Here is a 20,430-nt window from a genome sequence, read left to right as displayed (position 1 = left end):
CATTTTAGAGAAAATTTTGAGATATTCCAAGTGCTAAATTGGGCTGTTCAGTGCTTGCTTTTCAAATATTACATAGCCGACTAGACCCCACAAATGGGGTCTGGTGCACACTTTCATTAGAAAGTATAATGGTTGCTTTGTTTGGTGTAAGGGTTTAGATCCACATACTTAGGTATCATTAGCAGTATGCCTAGCAGGCAGATCATGACTCCAATTCTTATGTAATGCTGATTTGATGCTAGTGTTTCCATTCTCCAACTAAACATTCCAGCCAGTATGCTGAACACCAAACATCTATAGTTCATAATCTTTATATTTGTGGCTTCTTTTAGGCTGTTGTTGGATACAATGCATTTCATTTTCAGTGCGCTGCTGCAAAAGGGATGTCATTAATAGATGCTTTGCCAAGAGGAACAGTTTTATCTCAGGCCTTCTTGTCAGGGGTAAGCAAGTCGAGTGAGCTCAAAGATTTTCACGGATTGCATTCCTGGCATCCTTATGGTGCAGGTTGTCACTGATTGCATGCATCTCATGTGAGTTTGGCCATTTTCATGAACAAAAGGATGTCCCACTCCCTAAAACATAGGCAGAGGATCATGAAGGTAAATGCCCAATATCCTAACAACAAGTTTTCACTCTGACAATGCTGTCAATCTTTGAGTCACCACACTGGGTTTAATCTTGGACACAGGACAGAAAGATTACAACCTGTTCATTATGAGCAAACAGCCTTTGCTAGCAGCTATCAGAAAATAAACTGAGGAGGACAAAGCTGCAGGAGAGGTAGAAGGAGATGAAGGATTGCTACAGCGTAGGAAATCTTCTCTGACCCAGATCCTAAATGGTTTAATGATTCATAGAACAATACCTGCTAGACGATAACCTGGTGTTTTGTGATTTTTAACTTAGAACAATACCAGAAGTTTTAATTAACCTTCTCATTATCCCAGACTTCCTTCCTTCCTTTTACAAAACCAAAAATTAAATTCACAGTAACATGGCTGAAAGGCAACAGAAGTGGCACTAGTGGTCTGTCAAGAGTCTGGGCTTGAACATTGGGAGTGGACAGCAGTTTCTTATTCTGTGGAGTCACTGCCGATTGCACTTATTAAGCTATTAAGGATAGCTTAAAAGGAAGCTGTGATGCCCTTTACACTCTTTTAAATAGTATCTTGAAAAGTAGTCAAAGCTTCTATATAAATTTTATAGAATATGTAGCGCAGAGACAAGTCATTCAGTCCAACCAGTTCGAGTCAGCATTTGTCCTTCGCCTGTGCCTCCTCCTGACTTTCACGTAAGAACACAAGAACCAGGAGCAGGAAAAGGAAATCCAACCCATTTAATATGCTCCAACATTCAATGAGATCGTGGCTAATCTGATTGTGGCCTCATTAATTCTTCCCTCTCTGCCTTCCCTAACCTTTAATTAAAGGTTAAATCAAAATCTACTCGACTCAGCCTTGAATATATCCAATGATCCACAGTCCAATGCATCTGAGGAAAAGAATTCTACAGATTAATGACTCTCAGAGAGAAAATAGTTTTCCTCAGAGTCTTAAATGGAAAGCCTCTAATTTGAACTGTTTCGTCTTGATGTAGTACACCCCATCAGGATTTTCTAAACTCTTAGCAATGTAATCCATTATTCCTTTGTCCCTCATTTTCTTACCTAGCCTTCCATTATAGAGACATTCATATTATTTATTTCAACCATACCATGTAGTAGTAAGTTTTATGTTCTCACCATTCTATGACCAATGACACTTCTTCCAGATGTAACTGCCTTGATGCCCCATTGCTTGATCTTCCACAAAAGTGGAAACAATTTCTCTTGGTCTGAATTTATAAATGCATGACTTTTGAATGAGGTAGAATCTCAATGTCAATGTCTACTCTTTTAAAACCTTTCATGCATTTAAATACCTGAAGTGGGTCACAGCTCCGTTTTATATTCCAAATTAATAACCATGCATTTCTCTTTCTATCCTTGAAAAAAAATACTTTCCACTGCACAATATTGTTTTCATAATACAGCAACTGGAATTATAGACAGTACTTCAAGTGCAGACTGATCAAGGTTTGATACAAGTTTAGCATAAAGTCTCTACTTTTCAGATCCATCCTTCTAGAGATAATCCCTTATGCTTTGTTTGCTTTCATTAAGGGCTTCATTAACCTGCATTACTATTTTAATTGTTTAGATTTTTAGGTTTAGGTTTTCTCAAGTCAACTATTTAGGGTTTTCTCAAGTAATTTTGGGCTTTCTTATTTTTCTTTAAAAAAGAGTAATCTATGCTGAAATTTATTTGCCAATTGCTTATTATCTTCAGGTGAATTGTAGCAGTCGGTCCTGAGGCGGACTATCCTTTGCAGTTTTGTGTTACCTACATTTTGAAAAATTAAATCATGAAAATCCCCCATGATTATTGTCCTGTCTTTTATTGATTTCCTTAAATTGCTTGTATATTTCTTCCTCCACCATTATTAGGTTGTCTGTAGACTACCTCCATTAGTGTGAGTGATCCTTTATTATCTTTTATCTTTATCCACTTGGATTCTATTTCTGCCTTACTGATAGTTGCACCAAATCTTTTGATTGTCATTATATTATATAATGTACAGCTATGGCACCACCCTCATTTCCCCCCCCCCCCTATCCTTCTTAAATGTATTTTATTCTAATGTTTAATTTTCAATTTGATTTTTCTCTGTAGCTAGTTTCTCAAAATATACTGTGACCTGCAGTTTCACTATTTTATTGCAGACATTGCACAATTCTATAGTCATATTAACTCATTTTTAATTGCACCTTCTCCCTTTATGTTGATTAGTTCTTTACATTCCCATTCTATAACTATGGTCACTTTACCATTGATGTCCTCTCTTAGATTAATCTTTCAAGTTCTTACTTGCGCTTTCATTTATATTTATGCTTATTTGTTTCTTGTAGGTCCCTCTCCACTTTCTTTCTTCTGCACATCTCTCTTATTTTCCATCTTCTCATTTACTCTTTATGCTGGGACATGTGTCCTACTCAGCTTCACATGGAGCCGTAGCACCAGGGAGGCAATTTACCACCCTGAAGTCTCATTTGGGGCCACAGAAATTCCTATCTATTCTCTTCACTAATGAATCCCACAGCACAATAGCCCTGCCACTCTTCTTCCTTCCTTCATGTGCAACAAAGCTACTCAACGTGCCATGTACCTAGTCCTGCTGTTATCCCTGAGAATTCATCACCCCTAACAATATTTTTTAAAAAATACATTTGTTAAAGAGGGTACTCTTCTGCAATACCTGCCTTCCCCTGCTCTGCCTGATCATCACCAAGCCCTTTCTGCACAATCAGACCTTGCATGAAGTGGGAGCACCCCACTGAATGTGCTGTATATAATAAGCACAGCATCTTCGGTGCCCCGTTGTGAGTCCACCCACAACGCCAGCTCCTAATTGTGGTTAGCCAATAGCTACAGATATTTTTTTTAAATATTGTATCCAGTATCCCTAAAGATTAGCAGTGAAATGCTCCTTCTGTGCTATATTGGCAGTCATAAACATAATGTCCATGATTTCACACAAAGCACAAGAAGAGCATATCATGGATGCAAGCTCTGCTGTCATGAATTCTCTTTAATTTAAGCTAATTTGTTACTCCCTTTGAAGAATACTACTTGTGCTTTAGGTATGTTTTTCCCACTCCAAACACTCCCACTACATTCCAATGTCCCTACCTTATTTTGTTTAAGCTAATACATGGTAGCTGTTTAATTATTACTACTCCAGATGCTTTCTGATTTAGAGTTACTTTAAAAAGGTCACCCCATCAAACTATCTCATTGAGTTCACTATTTCCCATTTGTGTCACTTTTATACAGAGTTCTTCCAGTCTGCTACTAGCAAAGTAGACTTCTGCACACTCCTTATAGAGCATAGGACATTATAGTGCAGTCCAGGCCCTTCAGCCCTCAATGTTGCGCCATCCTGTGAAATTATTCTGATGCCCATCTAACCTATATTGTTCGATTATTATCCATATGTATGTCCAATGCCAATTTAAATGCCCTTAATGTCGGCAAGTCTACTAGAGTTGCAGGCAGCCCGTTCCATGCCCCTACTATTCTCTGAGTAAAGAAACTATCCTTGATATCTGTCCTAAATCTATCACCCCCCCAATTTAAAGCTATGTCCCCTCATGTTAGCCTTCACCATCTGAGGAAAAAAGCTCCATCCTATCTAACCCTCTGATTATCTTGTACGTTTCGATTAAGTCACCTCTCAACCTTCTTTCCAATGAAAACAGCCTCAGTTCCTACAGCCTTTCCTCGTAAAACCTTCCTTCCATACCAGGCAAGATCCTAGTAAATCTCCTCTGAACTCTTTCCAAAGTTTCCACATCCTTCCTCTAATGTAGTGACCAGAACTGCACACAATACTCCAGGTGCGGCCTTACCAGTGTCTTGTACAGCTGAAGCATGACCTCATTGTTCCGAAACACAATCCCCCTACCAACAAACACCAATACACCATATGCCTTCTTAACAACCTTATCAACCTGGGTCGGAACTTTCATGGATTTATGCACCTGGACACTGAGATCTCTCTTTTCATCTACACTGCCTAGAATTTTACAATTAACCTAGTACTCTGCATTCCTGCTACTACGTACAGTTCTGGTCACCGCATAATGAGAAGGATGTAGAAGCTTTGGAAAGGGTGCAGAGGAGATTTACTAGGATGTTGCCTGGTATGGAAGGAATGTCTTACAAGGAAAAGCTGAGGGCCTTGAGGCTGTTCTCGTTAAAGAGAAGAAGGTTGAGAGGTGACTTAATAGAGACAAACAAGATAATCAGAGGGTTAAATAGGGTGGACAGGGAGAGCCTTTTTCCAAGTATGGGGACGGCAAACACGAGGGGACACAACTTTAAAGTGAGGGGAGATAGGTATAAGACAGATGTCAGAGGTAGTTTCTTTACTCAGAGAGTAGTAAGGGTATGGAATGCTTTGCCTGCAACGGTAGTAGATTTGCCAAGTTTAAGTGCATTTAAGACGTCATTGGACAGGCAAATGGACGTACATGGAATAGTGTAGGTGGGATGGGCTTCAGATTAGTATGACAGGGCGGCACAACATCGAGGGCCGAAGGCCTGTACTGCGCTGTAATGTTCTACGTTCTTCCTAAGTGAACTACCTCACACTTTTCCGCATTAAGTTCCATTTGTCACTTCGCAGCCCAGCTCTGCATCTTATTTATGTCCCTCTGTAACCCACAACATGCTTCAGCACTATCCATAACTCTGCTTACCTTAGTGTCATCGGCAAATTTACTAACCCATTCTTCTACATCCATATCCAGATCATTTATGAAAATGACAAACAGCAGTGGCCCCAAAACAGATCTTTGCAGCATACCACTAGTAACTGAGCTCCAAGTTGAACATTTCCCATCAACCACCACCCTCTGTCTTCTTTCAGCTAGCCAATTTCTGTTCCAAACTGCTAAGTCACCTTCAATCCTGAAACTCCATATTTTGTGCAACAGCCTACCATGTGAACCTTATCAAATACCTTACTGAAGTCCATATACACCACATGAACAGCTTTACCCTCATCCACTTGTTTTGTCACCTTCTCGAAGAACTCAATAAGGTCAGTGAGGCAGAACCTACCCTTCACAAAACCATGTTGACTATCCCTAATCAAATTATTCCTTTCCAGATGATTATAAATCCTATCTCTTATAATCTTTTCCAACACCTTTCTCACAACCGAAGTAAGGCTTACTGGCCTATAATTACCAGGGTTGTCCCGACTCCCTTTCTTAAACAAGGGAACAACATTTGCTATCCACCAGTCTTCTGGCACTATTCCTGTCGACACTGATGACATATAAATCAAAGCCAAATGCTCTGCAGTCTCCTCCCTGGCTTCCCAGAGAATCTGAGGATAAATCCCCCCATCCAGCCCAGGGATCTTAACAATTTTGGAAGATCTGAAAATAGATAAAACCTCCTCTTTGTCAACTGCAATCTCATCTAATCTAGTAGCCAGTATCTCCATATTCTCACTAACATTGCTCCATTCCAGTGTGAAAACTGAGGAAAAGTATTCATTAAGCACTTCCCCTATGTCCTCAGAATCGACACACAACATCCCACTACTATCTTTGATTGGCCCTAATCTTACTCTAGTCATTCTTTTATTCCTGATATACCTGTAGAAGGCCTTCGGGTTTTCCTTGATCCTATTCGCCAACAACTTCTCATGTCCCTTTCTGGCTCTTCTTAGCCCTCACTTTAGATCTTTTCTGGCTAACGTATAACTCTAAAGCCCCCTAACTGAGCTTTCACACCTCATCCTCACATAAGTCTTCTTCTTTCTCTTGACAAGAGCTTCAAATTCTTTAGTAAACCAAGGCTCCCTCTCGACAGCTACCTCCCTGCCTAATAGGGATATACTTATCAAGGACCGCAGTAGCTGTTCCTTGAATAAGCTCCACATTTCAAGCGTGTCCATCCCCTGCAGTTTCCTTTCCCGTCCTATGCATTGTAAATCTTGCCTAATCACATCAATATTGCCTTTCCCCCAGTTATACTCCCTTCACTGCGGTATATACCTGTCCCTGCCCATTGCTATTGTAAACATAACTGAACTATGGTCACTATCACCAAAGTGCTCACCTACCTCCATATCTAACACCTGGCCAGGTTCATTCCCCAGTACCAAATCCAATATGGCATTGCCCTTGTTGGCCCGAATACATAATGTGTCAGGAAATCCTCCTGCACACATTGAACAAAAACTGACCCATCTAATCTACTTGAACTACAGTATTCCCAGTCAATAGTTGGGAAATTAAAGTCCTCCATAGCAACTACTCTGTTACTCTTGCTCCTATCACGAATCATCTTTGGAAGAATTCAGAGGCCTATAGAAACCTCCCAACAGGGTGACCTCTCCTTTCCTGTTTCTAACCTCAGCCCAAACTACCTCAGTGGATGAGTCCTCAAACATTATCTCAGCTGCTGTAAAACTACCCTTGATTAACAATGCCAATCCCCCCTATCCTTTACCATCTTCTCTGTTCTTACTCATAGAATCATAGGGGTTCTACAGTGCAGAGGGAGGCCATTTGGCACATCCAGTCTGCATCAACACTCCAAAGAGCATCCCACCCACACCTAGCCCCCTAACCTACCTCCATTGTCTTACATTGATCACCTAGCCTGCACATCCCTGGACACTATAGGACAATTTAACATGGCCAATCCACTTAACCTGTCCATCTTTGGACTATCAAAGGAGCTGGAGTGTCCAGCAGAAACCCACGCAGACATGGGAAGAAGATGTAAACTCCACACAGATAGTCACCCAAGACTGGAAGCAAACCCGGATTGCTGGCACTGTGAGGCAGCAGTGCTTAACACTGAGCCACCGTGCGGATCTATTCCTGTATCTACTATGGCTAACGCAGCTAGCCTGAATGTTACAGGGAAATTAAATATGACTAATCCACCCAACCTGTGGGAGGAAACCAGAGAATCCTGGCAGAAACTCACACAGACATGAGAAGAACATGCAAACTCCAGGCAAACAGACAGTCATCCAAGGTTAGAATTGAAGCAATGCTAACTACTGTGCCACCTTGCAGCGTTCTTCTCTCCAAGGAGAACAGTCCCAACCTATCCAATATATCCTCATAACTGAAGTTTCTCATCTCTGAAACCACTCTTAGAAACATCTTTTGTACTCTCTGTCATGTGTTTACATTCTTCCGATATTGTGGCATCAAGGACTGTACACAATATTCAGGCTGATGCCTGGCAAAAGTGTCCAGCAGAAGTTTAGCATATCTTCCTTACTTTTCTAAGCGGTGCAACATTAATAAACCTCGGGATAGCATGTTTCATTAACTGTTCTTTTCATCTGTCTTCCACCTTCAATAATCTATGCACACACACAAATTCCTCTGCTCCTAGACCATCATGTATATTGTACCCCTTATTTTATATTGTCTGTCCATGTTCTTCAAACCAAAATGCATCTCCTCATGCTACTCTGCATTGAACTTTAGCTGCCATGTGTCGCCCACTCCAACACATTGGCAATGTCCTTTTGAGTTCAACCCCATCCAGTTCAGTTTGCAATACTTCTAAGTTTCATATAATGTACAAACTTTGAAACTGTTCCCTCCAGACCAAGATCTAGATCATTAATATACAATCGGGAAGTGCAAGGGTGCCCATGCCAACCACTGGACTCCACTACAAAAACCATTTCCTTCAGTGCAGAAAAATCTATTGAACGTTACTCTTTCCTATTACTCAGCCAGTTTTGTATCTAGGAGACTATTTTCTCTTATTCCAAAGGCTTTTTTTTTTGACACCAGCCTGTTGCATGGCATTATATCAAATTATATCAATTTTATTTTCAAAATCCATGTCACATCACATCGACAGCATCACCCTTATTGAGCCTCTTACTTTTCACAAAACTCCAGCGAGTTAATTAAACAGTTTACTCATTAGGAATCCATGATGGCTTTTCTTAATCAACCTGGTTTTTATCATGTGACTACTAATTTCATATGAATAAATGCTTCTGGAAGTTTTTGTACTGCTGAAGTTCAAATGACTCACTCGTAATTGCTGGACCTATCCTTGCAACCTTTTTTTGAACAAGAACATGCTGTGTGCATTTCTCCAGTGTTCTAGCACCTCTCTCACAGCTAGAGAAGACTGAAAGTTAATGGGCAGTCCCCCTGCAGTATTTGTTCTCTCTTCTATCTATATCCGTTGATGCATCTCATCTAGTTCCAGTGCCTTGTTCATCATTCTCATACTGAAATGATATTCTCTGGAATCACTGTCTCTCTTTCCAGCATATGTTATGAAATTTTATATCTTTGTATAATAGTAATAATATGCTCATCATCTAGTCGATGATATATTGAATTGAATGATTGATATTCACCGTAAAATGCAAGTGACAAGTACAGTAAAATGCTGTGAAAAGATTCTATTATCGCCACAATCAGTTGCCATTTTGAATAGTTTAAGAATAAAAAGATATACCTATAAGAAAGCCTATCTTCATTCCACCATGAGCCCTGAGCTGGCACACTAGACATATGATACAGCCCTCCTCCACAACCTCGCCTCCAAAATAAATTTGATCAATGTATTCCATGAACTATTACTTCCAAACTGCTTTGCCTGTTGATTTGTCTAATTTATGTATCTCTAAGATTACTGCATCTTATTTTAGAAACATGAAAAATCGGAGCAGGGGTAGGTCCCTTGAGCCTCTTCTGCCATTCGATATGATCATGGCTGATCATCCAGCTAGGTATATTGTTCTTGCTTTCTTCCAATATCTGTTGATCTTTTTAACCCTAAGAGTGATATCTGACATCCCCTCAAAAACATACAGTGTTTTGGCCTCAATGGCTTTTGTAACAGAGAATTTTAGAGGCTCATCGTTCTCTGAATAAAGAAATTTCTCCTCAGTTCAATCCTACATGGCTGACCCCATGCCCTTAAATTGTGGCCCCAGACATTGAAAACCTCCTCATACAAGCTCCGCTTATTTCTGGTTTAACATTCTGTTCAACTGCATTTCTACTTTAACAGAGGCAGGATGGATCCGGGGAAAGCTATAAGCTACTTTTGCTAATGTTTTCTGACACTTATGCATTATAACCTTGGTTCTTTCTGATTCTGCTTTCTGTCCTTGAATCAAAATCCTTCCTTACTGATGCCTTATGTCATTCTTTATTATCAAGACTAACTTGCCCTCCAAACCTCACTTATCTATTTGCCTATCTTTTCAAAACATGAAATACCTGGAAATATTTAATTTTCAGGCTTTGTTCCCACAAACTCAGAGACTGAAAACACATTCACTTATATTAATTTAATATTGAGTTACACATAGTTCTCTTTGCAACTTAACGGGTAGCAGGGGAGGTCTGCCCCCAAGCTGTAGCTCAGTAGATTTAACCCTGCAGAGTTGAAAGGTGGGATTGCCTCCTTCAGGACCCCTGTATGTCAGACGACCCCCTCACATTGGCCAGAGCTCTATGAGGTGAGGCAACATCTTGATGATGAATGGGAATCCCACTTCCTTATTTAAAGGGTCAGCACCTGATAAACTAAAGTGGGCAAGCCAGCTAAGTAGAGATGGGTGCCCTATCGACATTTGCACTTTGGTAGGGAGCTGGTACTTGGTGTAAGATTCAGCTCTTAGTTTCTTTCTATCACAGTCTGCTGAACTTACTCAAAATGCTGCTATTCTTAGTTCCATAATGTTTCGCTGCAAGTATTTCTTTTCATTGGAAATCTTGAATCTCTTTAGTTTAAAGCTCTATAACCCAGATTTTATAATTTTGACATTTCTCCCATCTGTGTTTAAAGGAAGCTAGATGTACCCGAATGAATAAATATTATATCATTATCATATTTCATTGCTCATTTCCTGCCTTCCTCAAACAGCCTTCAGTGTCACAGTCCCCTGTGTTCTATTTTGTGACTTGTCTCCCTTCAGTTTTTCTCCTTGATCTCACAGGTAGTTGGTGCATTATACATGCAGAACAACACCAGTGTCTAGGGAACTTCTCAATCACGAATCCTGTTAACAAAAACAGAATTCCTTTAAGTAATAAAAAAAACTCACAATATTGACTTGCCTGCTGATAAAGGGAGCTAAAGAATGCTGGTAGCATGGGTACACATAAAAATCATTGAAGACCAAACAATATGAATTTAACATGCAGCTGGCAGAACAATGAATGGGTTAGGACTGCTTACATACTGCAATGACCGTGTCCATTTTGAGGGATTAGCCAATCAAACCTCACTTGTGTTCTTGAGCCGTGCACTCAGCAGGTGATGATTACTAATAACAATGCAAAGATCTTCCTCTCCAGAATGCCCATAAGAGTTTAATATCTTTCTATAGCATACAAAGTCCTGTCAGAGGTGCAACCTCTGCATATTCACAAGCAGTGACTTTTCCGCCTATGTAATGAAAAATATTTCTCTTCTTTACCAATTAATTCACTTGCATGGACTATGTCAGTTGGTATCTAACCTGTGTGGATCACCAATTCAAGGCATTGCATAAGCTGCACCTATTTATAAGGTTTAAGGAAAATTGGCCAGGTCACAGTGGAGTTGAAGAGTGAGCGGAGGTAGTGCATTGCAAGATTCAAGTATTTCAGGTCACTTTTACAAGCAGTTCTTGAAGTAGGTGCATGCACTCATTTCAATATTTCAGGTCCCAGAAATGGCCATCAGAGGAGAGACTGTATTGAATGTTGCTGTGGTCTGGGCGTGTGTACAATTCAGAAATTCAGATGCTAAATTTGACATTATTGCCACATTTTATTCAGATATTTCAATAATATTTAATTGAGAATGCAATTGACAAATTATTTCCAGCTCATTGTAGGCAGTTAAGGGCAAGCAGGTTAAGAAAAACCTGGAAATCGGATGTGGGTTGAATCATATTGTGATCCCTTCAATTCCCACTTTCTCCCCAGGGTGGTTTGGGAAACTAGGATCTTTCACACAAATAATTAAGAAGTTATAGTTGTTAAGCTGATTCTGAGGTCCTTTAGCACTGAATCCCAGATTTTCCAGCCATGGAACCTGTTTTCAGCAACTTATCTAGGATCACTAAGAAAACAGAAACAGCTTCTGAAGTGAAACAAACACATTGGAAAGTTTTGATTAGTTATCCTGAAGTGATCTAGCCATAACATTGAGATCACTGGACTTTCTATGTCAGATAGTGCTTTCATTTCTTGACAGATTACTGCCACCTTCTTGAAAGTCATCTCTCCTAAGCATTTCATTCAACTTCAGCAGTAGCTCCTTAGGACCAGTCTTCACCATGGTTGTATCTCCAAATTCCACTACTGCTGAGGGACAAGAGTAGAGACAACGCCACTGCCAATTGTACGAGTTACAGTGCCACATTTGAGTTCCTAGTCCGGGACTCATCTCCCTCCATCTGCCTTAATTTTGTTTTATTCTTTTGCTTTCTTTCCTTTTTTCTTTCATTTTAAGGCCTTTTAAGGCAATGGCAGCAGGAGAAAGCAAGTGAGCATTGTTGAGTAGAGAGAGAGAGGGCTCCCCATGGCTACAGGAGAGAGCAGGATCCGACAGCATGGAGGGAAGAGCAAGCCAGTTGTTCAAGATAGCAACACTGGCACAGTAGGCTCGTCTGCTCCAGGCCAGCCACATTCGTCTTTTTCCCTTCTCTCTTGTTCTCTTCATTTTTTACTTACCTTCTGGAGTCCTGGAGGAAGTGCAGCAGTGACATTGGCGTCACAAAGAGGATGGTAACAACCGTGGGCCCGGAGCAGTGTTGGCTGGAATTCCGGTGCAGGGAAAGCAACTTTGGACCTGGGGTGGTGTCGGCTAGAGGTCAGGTGCATATGGGCCTGAGCCCAGTGCGGGTAGAGTGAGCCCAAAGTGTTGATTCCCCGGCATCTGCGGCATTGATAGCAGGAAGCTCGAGGTTTACTGGTAAGTGAGCGAAAGTGGAGGAGACCGAGCCTTTATAGGGAGTGCACTTTGGAAAGATTCTTTAACTTTGAACTTTATTCCTTATTTTTCCACTTATTATTAGGAAGGACTGTGATGTTAACTTTCAACTTTGTATCTTTATTTTCCTACTTATACTAGGATCAACAGTAATTCTTTACTTTTACATTTGATTCTCTATGTTACTTCTTGTACCCCAGTTTGTACCTAAGTAACTGTGTACCGAAAATGGTATCACATGTGGCGACATTGTACACTTTTCACTGTACTCCTTATGTACCTAAGTACATGTGATACTAAAGCTTAAATCAAATCAAAATCAAATGCACCTGAAATAGCAGGAGCACCATTAACAGTGGCACCAACTGCTTTCTGCTTAGCCCTATAGAGTAGATGGGATAAACACCAAATATCCAATTAGGAGACAACATGCACACAATATGGTTAACATATAGAGGATTAGCGTTCTCAACAGCTCTGAGCATCAATGACCTGTAGCTTCAGGATCCTCTGACAGGTAATTGACAACACCTCCAGTCTCCTGGAGCAAGACATCTTTTCTATGTGGGCAGGCACTACCGGTTAACTGTATGATGTAGATCACTGGAAGACATTTCCCATCTCTCACTAAGTTGTGTGCTCTTCTCCAGCATGAAGCTGTAGTATGAACATTCTGATTGACTTTTACAGATTGGAGGAAGGACACATGTTTGGGTGACTGTGAAGCATGAACGTGAAAGAGCAATAGGCTTATGAAGAGCGTTGCTCAGATGGATCTATCAGGAGTAAGGAAAAAGAGCAATGAGTGGATTTTCATGGATGTTGACTTGAGCCCTGCTATTGTAGGAAATGTTCGAGCGTGGGTTTTGGTACTGTTGTGAATGGGATAGGTGGAATGTGCTGATAGTCAAGCCCCATTACGCCACGATTTGCATGATTAGTGTAAATGTCCTGATTCATTCACTAAAACAGTGAATGGTTTCTCTTTGCTGCTGCTAGCCAGAATAAAAAAGACTTCCTTTGTTTTAAGTGTTCCTTAATAAAAGAAAACTCATTTCCAAAGCAACTGACCACACTGGTTAACAACTAAACTACAGTATGAAATTGGAACTACATCCCTTTTCAATCCCAACACGAAACACACAAAGTCGTATGGTAGTTTTCAAAGGGCAAAAGCAGAACACCCTTTTGGCCAATAGCCTGAATAACAAAAAGATAGAATTTGACAAGTTATCACAGCTCATGGGTTTCTGATTGAGAAAATCAAATTGCTGATAGCTGTAGACTGATCAAGGAGGACATGAGGACTGCAGATGCTGGAGATCAGAGTCGAAAAGTGTGGCGCTGGAAAAGCACAGCAGGTCCTGCAGCATCCAAGGAGCAGGAAAATCAACACTTCAGGCATAAGCCCTTCAGCAGGAATGTGGGGGGGATGGGGGCTGAGAGATAAATAGGAGAATGGGGGTAGGCAGGAGGGGGAAAGTAGCTGGGAAAGTGATAGGTAGATGGAGGTGGGGGCTGATAGTGTTAGGTCAGTGGGGAGGGTGGAGCAGATAGGTGGGAAGGAAGATGGACGGATGGGACAGTTCAAGAGGGTGGTGCCAAGTTGGAGGATTGGATCTGGGAAGAGGTGAGGGGAGGGGGGATGAGGAAACTGGTGAAACCAACACTGATGCCGTGTGGTTGGAGGGTCTCATGGTGGAAGATGAGGCATTCTTCCTACAGGCATTGGGTGGCTTGGATTTGGTGGTGGAGGAGAGTGAGGACTTGCATGCCTTGGCAGATTGGGAGGGTAGGTTGAAGTGATTGGCCACAGGGAAATGGAGTTGTTTGGTGCATGTATCCCAGAGATGTTCCCTGAAATGTTCTAAAGTTGGTGTCCTGTCTTCCCAATGTAGAGGAGACCACATCAAGAGCAATGGACACTGTAGATGAGGTGTTAGGATGTGCAGGAGAATCTCTGCTGGATGTTGAAGGATCCTCTGGGGCTTTGGACGGAGGTGAGGAGGAAGGTGTGAACACAAGTTTTACACTTTTTGCGGTGGCAAGGGAAGGTGCCTGAATTGAAGGGTGGGTTGAGTGGGGGGGGGGAGGTTTGTGGACCTAAAGAGGGAGTCATGGAGGGACTGATCTCTGCGAAATGCTGATGGGGTGGGGAGGGAAATATATCTCTGGTGGTGGGGTCTGATTGTAGGTGGCGGAAATGGCAGAGAATAATGCATTGCATCCAGAAATTAGTGGGGTAGATAATGCATTGTATCTGGAGATTAGTGAGCTGTAGACAGATGACAGGTCTTCTAGACAAGCTTTGGTTTAGCCTTTGGACAGGCTCGTGCTAAGTATTTGAAAATGATCACAGTTCAGCTTCTCAGGATTTACAAGGTAATCAAAATTTTGAGATGTAGAAACTTTATCAGATACACAATTACTTCAACTAAGAAAGAGAGACAGAGACAGAGAGTGACAGAGTGAGAGAGACAGAGACTTGCAACTTTTACTGAAAGCTTTGGATGTAATTTTATTTCCTTGTTAGGTTTTTGAAACAGAACCGCAAGACGAGAAAAGAACATAGAACATTACAGGCCCTTCAGCCCTCAATGTTATGCCGACCTGTGGAACCAATCTGAAGCCCATCTTACCCACACTATTCCATTGTCGTCCATATGCCTATCCAATGACCATTTAAATGCCTTTAACGTTGGAGAGTTTACTACTGTTGCAGGCAGTGTGTTCCACACCCCTGTTGAGCTCTGAATAAAGAAACTGCTTCTGACATCTGTCCTATACCTATCACTGCTCAATTTAAAGCTTTGTCCCCTCGTGCTTGCCATCACCATCCGAGGAAAAAGGCTCTCACTGTCCACCCTATCTAACCCTCTGATTATCTGATATATCTCCATTAAGTCACCTCTCAACCTTCTTCTCTATAATGAAAACAGCCTCAAGTCCCTCAGCCTTTCCTGGTCAGTCCTTCCCTCCATACCAGACAATATTCTAGTAAATCTCCTCTGAACCCTTTCCAAAGCTTCCACATCCTGCCTATAATGCAGTGACCAGAACTGTACGCAATACTCCAAATGTGGCCACATCAGAGTTTTGTACAGCTGCAGCATGATCTCATGGTTCCGAAACTCAATCCCTCTACCAGTAAAAGCTAATACTCCGTAAGCCTTCTTAACAACCCTTTCAACCTTGGGGGCAACCTTCAAGGATCTATGTACCTGGGCACCGAGACCTCTCTGCTCATCTATACTACCAAGAATCTTACCATTAGCCCAGTACTCTGCATTCCTGTTACTCCTTTCAAAGTGAATCACTTCACACTTGTCTGCATTTGCCACCTCTTAGCCCAGCTCTGCCGCTTACCTATGTCTTTCTGTAACCTGCAACATCCTTCATCAGTATCCACAACTCTACCAATCTTAGTGTCATCCACAAATTTACTAATCCATCCTCCTATGCCCTCATCCAGGTCATTTACATAAATGACAAACAACAGTGGACCCAAAACAGATCTTTGCAGTATCCCAATAGTAACTGAACTCCAGGATGAATATTTCCCATCACCCACCATCGTCTGTCTTCTTTCAGCTAGTCAGTTTCTGATTCGCACCACTAAATCACCCTCAATCCCATGCCTCCAGTATTTTTTCATATAAAATCCCTACAGTGTGGAAACAGACCCTTCGGAGTGTTGATGTGGACTTGGTGGGCCGAAGAGTAACCCACCCAGACCTATTCCCCTATATTTAGCCCTGACTAATGCACCTAACCTCGGCATCCCAGAACACTATGGGCAATTTAGCATGGCTAATTTATCTAACCTGCACATCTTTAGACTGTGGGAAGAAACCAGAACATCCAGAGGAAACCCACACAGACACAAGAATGTGGAAACTCCACACAGACAGTCTTCCGAGGCTGGAATCAAACCCGGGTCCCTGGTGTTGTGAGGCAGTAGTGCTAACCACTGAGCCACCATACCGCCCCTCTTTTGTGAAGTCAAGCGTGCTAAACACCTTCTTAACCACCCTGTCTATCTTTTATTTTTATTTTGTGCAAAACCCTAATGTGGGGAACTTATCAAACACCTTACTGAAATCCTTTTATATCATATCAGTTGCTTGACCCTCATCCACCTGTTTGGTCACCTTCTCAAAGAAAACATTCAGGTTTGTGAGGCATGATCTACCCTTCACAAAACTGCGTTGACTATCCCTAATCAGCTTATTCCTTTCTGAATGATTATAAATCCTGTCTCTTATAACCTTCCACACTTTACCCACAACCGACATAAGGCTCACAGGTCTCTACTTTTCAGAGTTGTCTCTACTCCCCTTCTTGAACAAAGGAAGAACATTTGCTATCCTCCAGTCTTCTGGCACTATTCCTGTAGACAATGAGAACATAAAGATCAAAGCCAAAAGCTCAGCAATCTCCTCCCTGGCGTCCCAGAGAATCCTAGAATAAATCCCATCTGGCACAGGGGACTTATCTATTTTTGCACTTTCCAGAAAAGGTTGCTAGGTAACTATCAATGTAAGGGCCCATTATCTTTTTCAAATGCCAAATTTCCCAGCAATCAAGGACAACAAATCATGTCTTTATCCCATTTCTTACCTCTGTCAAAGCTTTGCATGGCTAATTTTCCAATGTAACTGAAGTGTTTGTCAGTAGGTGAGTCCCAGCCTATCATAAGCTTTTGACCTCAGTCCTTGGTAAAACCATGTGTAATCCAGAAATCTAAAGAGTTCAATAGCTTCTAGTTTTTCACATGGTCCAAAAGCATTGGTATGTTGTCCCAACAGTACATAAAAATGCTATGCTGCTCACGTTTTCTGCCTTTTAAAGAGTTTTTTTAAAGAGTTTTGTACGTTGTCTGCTGGATACGAGAGAACACATTTAGCAGGACCTCCATGGATCTTCTCTTTCTTCCTGTGGTTGGTGTAGCCTTAAAAATTACGGTGGTGCTACATTTTTTGATCTAAATCATGGTCCTTCTAATTAGAAATCCTTAATTTTGACAAAACAGACATACCATGCACGTAAACTCCGTTATTGGTTGTGAAACTTGGAGACTGGATGTTAGTCAGTTTTTTATGGTAATGAATAAATGTCAGACCAGCCAGTCAGTGCATTGGGTTCTGGCAGGGACGAATATCATTATCAAAATTAAAAGACTCACTGATTAAGCACACATGATAAAATAAATGCTCCAATGGCAATGGATCTCTAATTGATCCATAATAGATGTATTGTCCCCTCAACCAGGTATAAAACACATTCAAACATCTGGTAAATCAACCAAAATGAGTTAGCAAATAGGAATGAGCTTTGAATTGGAACTAATACACTTCTTATGATACAAACCATTTAAAAATTAAGTAATTCTATAATAGTCTAGGTTTCCATTACTGCAGACCCTATCTCTTTTGTATTGCTAAGCAGATTCCACTCTACCAGAACAATAGTTAAAGAAACCTTCAGGCAAAATTGTTTGAAAGTACTGGTTTGAGTTTATTAAGTATTACTGGGTTTTCCCTAAGGATAGTTCTCCCTTTGTTTTCAACTCATTTGAACCAAGCAGAGGAACTCCTATCAAACCTTCATTGTTTTCACTTCGCTGAAACACATTGCCAATTTCAGCCCAACTTTCAGATGCATATATAGTCATAGAGTCATAAAACTAAAGCATTATTACAAAAATGCAAACATGTCTGGTTTCTTTTGCTATATAACTTCCTTAATGATGATTGTTAAGCACTCTTATAAAACAGTAACATCGTAAGAATTATTGGAGACAGCTACAAATGGAGTTTTTTGTGTATGCCTGTACTCAGATTTTTATCTCTACACTTATTAATCTAATTTTTCATTGTTTGGAACAAATTTACTTTCAAATGTGCGTAATCCACAAGAGGAAGCATCCGCGCCACATCTATTTTATCCATACCTTTTATCATCATTCTTCTAAATTCCAAAGAGTATAGACCTAAACTGTTCAATCACTCTTCTTGCAACAAACCTCTCATCTCTGGAATCAATCCATTGAACTTCCTCTGAACTGCTTCCAATGCCACTACATCTTTCCTCAAATAAGGGGACCAAAACTGTGCACAATAGTCCAGGTGTGGTATTATTGCAACTATACAAAATGCCTTTGTATAGTTGCAATAATACTTCCTTACCTTTATATTCTATTGCTTTAGCTATAAAAGCCAACATTCAATTCACTTTCTTTATTATCTACTATACCTGTACACTAGTTTCTGTGAAATGTGAACAAAGAGACCCAGATCCTTCTGCACGAGAGCACCCTCTGCTCTCCCCATTTAGATAATAGGTCATCTTCCCAATTTTTCAACAAAACTGCATGACCTCACACTTATCCATGTAAAACTCCATCTGTTATATTTTGGCCCAATATCCTATCCGATCTATATCCATTTGTAAGGTTCTTATTTCCTCATTGCAATTTACCGTCCTGCCAATGTCATCTGCAAATTTGGCTATATAGCCTTCTGTCCCTGTATCCAAGTCATTAATATAGATTGTAAATAGCTGAGGTTCAAGACTGAACCCTCAGGCACCCCACTAGCTGCATCTTGCCATCCAGAAAAAAAAACATTTATTCCAATTCTCTGTCTTCTGTCCATCAGTGAGTCATCTATCCAAGCTAATAAATTACCACTAATCCCACATGATCCAACCTTGTGAATTCACCTTTTGTGCGGCACCTTATCAATTGTCTTCCAGAGGTCCAGATATATAACATCTACAGAAACCCCATTATCCACTTTACTTGTTACGTCTTTGAAGAACTGTAGCAAATTAGTCAAACATGATTTGCCTTTCATAAAACCATGCTGACTCTGATGGATAACATTTTGACTTTCCAAGTGTCCAGATATTGTTTCCTGGATAATTGATTCTAACACTTTCCCAAAAACAGATGTTAAACTGATTGGTCTGTAATTTCCTACATATTGCCACCCTCCCTTTTTGAATTAGGGAGTTACATTAGCATTTTTTCCAATCCACTGGGACCTTCCCCATGTGCAGGGTATTTTTGGAATATTGTACCCAATGGATCCACTATCTCCACTGCCACTTCCTTATTATCCTTAATTCCCCACTCTTAACTCTACAGTTTCATCTTTCAAAGGACCAACAGTCATGCAACTCTCTTATATACCTGTAGAAGCCTTTGCTATCCTTTTTGATTATTTGTTCTAACTTTCTTTGATAATTTCCAGCATTCACTGCTTGATTTCAGTAGGTTGATCTGTTTAAGCACACCTTTTTTATTGGAATTTCTGGACATGATTCTTGTCAGCTTCAGAACTGCAATATTGGTTAATAGTTGCTTGTACTGGTTACTCCACAAGCAAGCCTAGTCTCTTCAGGAGTGTGACCGTATTGCCCAAAATCTGATGAGGTGACTGTATAACCTGGCTGTAACATTAGGAAGCCTCGTATTTTGACCTATGAGCCCAGATCAAGGGACCAAATGTACATTATGATCTAATGAAGGACAGTAACTTTTTAAAAATAGTTGACAAATTGAGATATCCAGCAACTCAAAAGGAGAAGAAAATCACAACATTTTACAGTTTTAAACAAAACAGCAATAAATTTTGCAATACAAAGTTAGAAGTGTAATATTAAATACTATGTACACACAAAATTTATATTCTCACATCCAGATTTAATATGAGATAAACATGGATAAGAGACTTATTATGATCAAACTCCCCAAAGAGCACATCTTACATGACACCTACTACATTCACTTCTTTCTTAACTTTCTCCTCCACTACCAAGACGACTGCTCAGTTTTTCATCTGATATGTGGCGCAAAGAGTTTTTATCACTCAGGGAA

The 20,430-nt window shown here is 40.6% G+C and overlaps 1 protein-coding gene across 5 annotated transcripts in view; it reads left to right on the top strand.

Annotated features, from left to right (window-relative positions):
- sntg1 (syntrophin, gamma 1) overlaps window positions 1-20,430 on the top strand; it is a 594,367-nt gene that overhangs the window by 381,106 nt on the left and 192,831 nt on the right. The gene's annotated exons all lie outside the window — the stretch shown is intronic.

This window comes from Chiloscyllium plagiosum, unplaced genomic scaffold (genome assembly GCF_037043375.1).
Source record: "Chiloscyllium plagiosum isolate Xiang-an unplaced genomic scaffold, Cpla_swu_hap1 HiC_scaffold_4, whole genome shotgun sequence".
In the NCBI taxonomy this organism is placed as follows: Eukaryota; Metazoa; Chordata; class Chondrichthyes; order Orectolobiformes; family Hemiscylliidae; genus Chiloscyllium; species Chiloscyllium plagiosum.
Note: the sequence above shows the minus strand (reverse complement) of the source record. Positions and strands in the feature narration are given on the sequence as shown.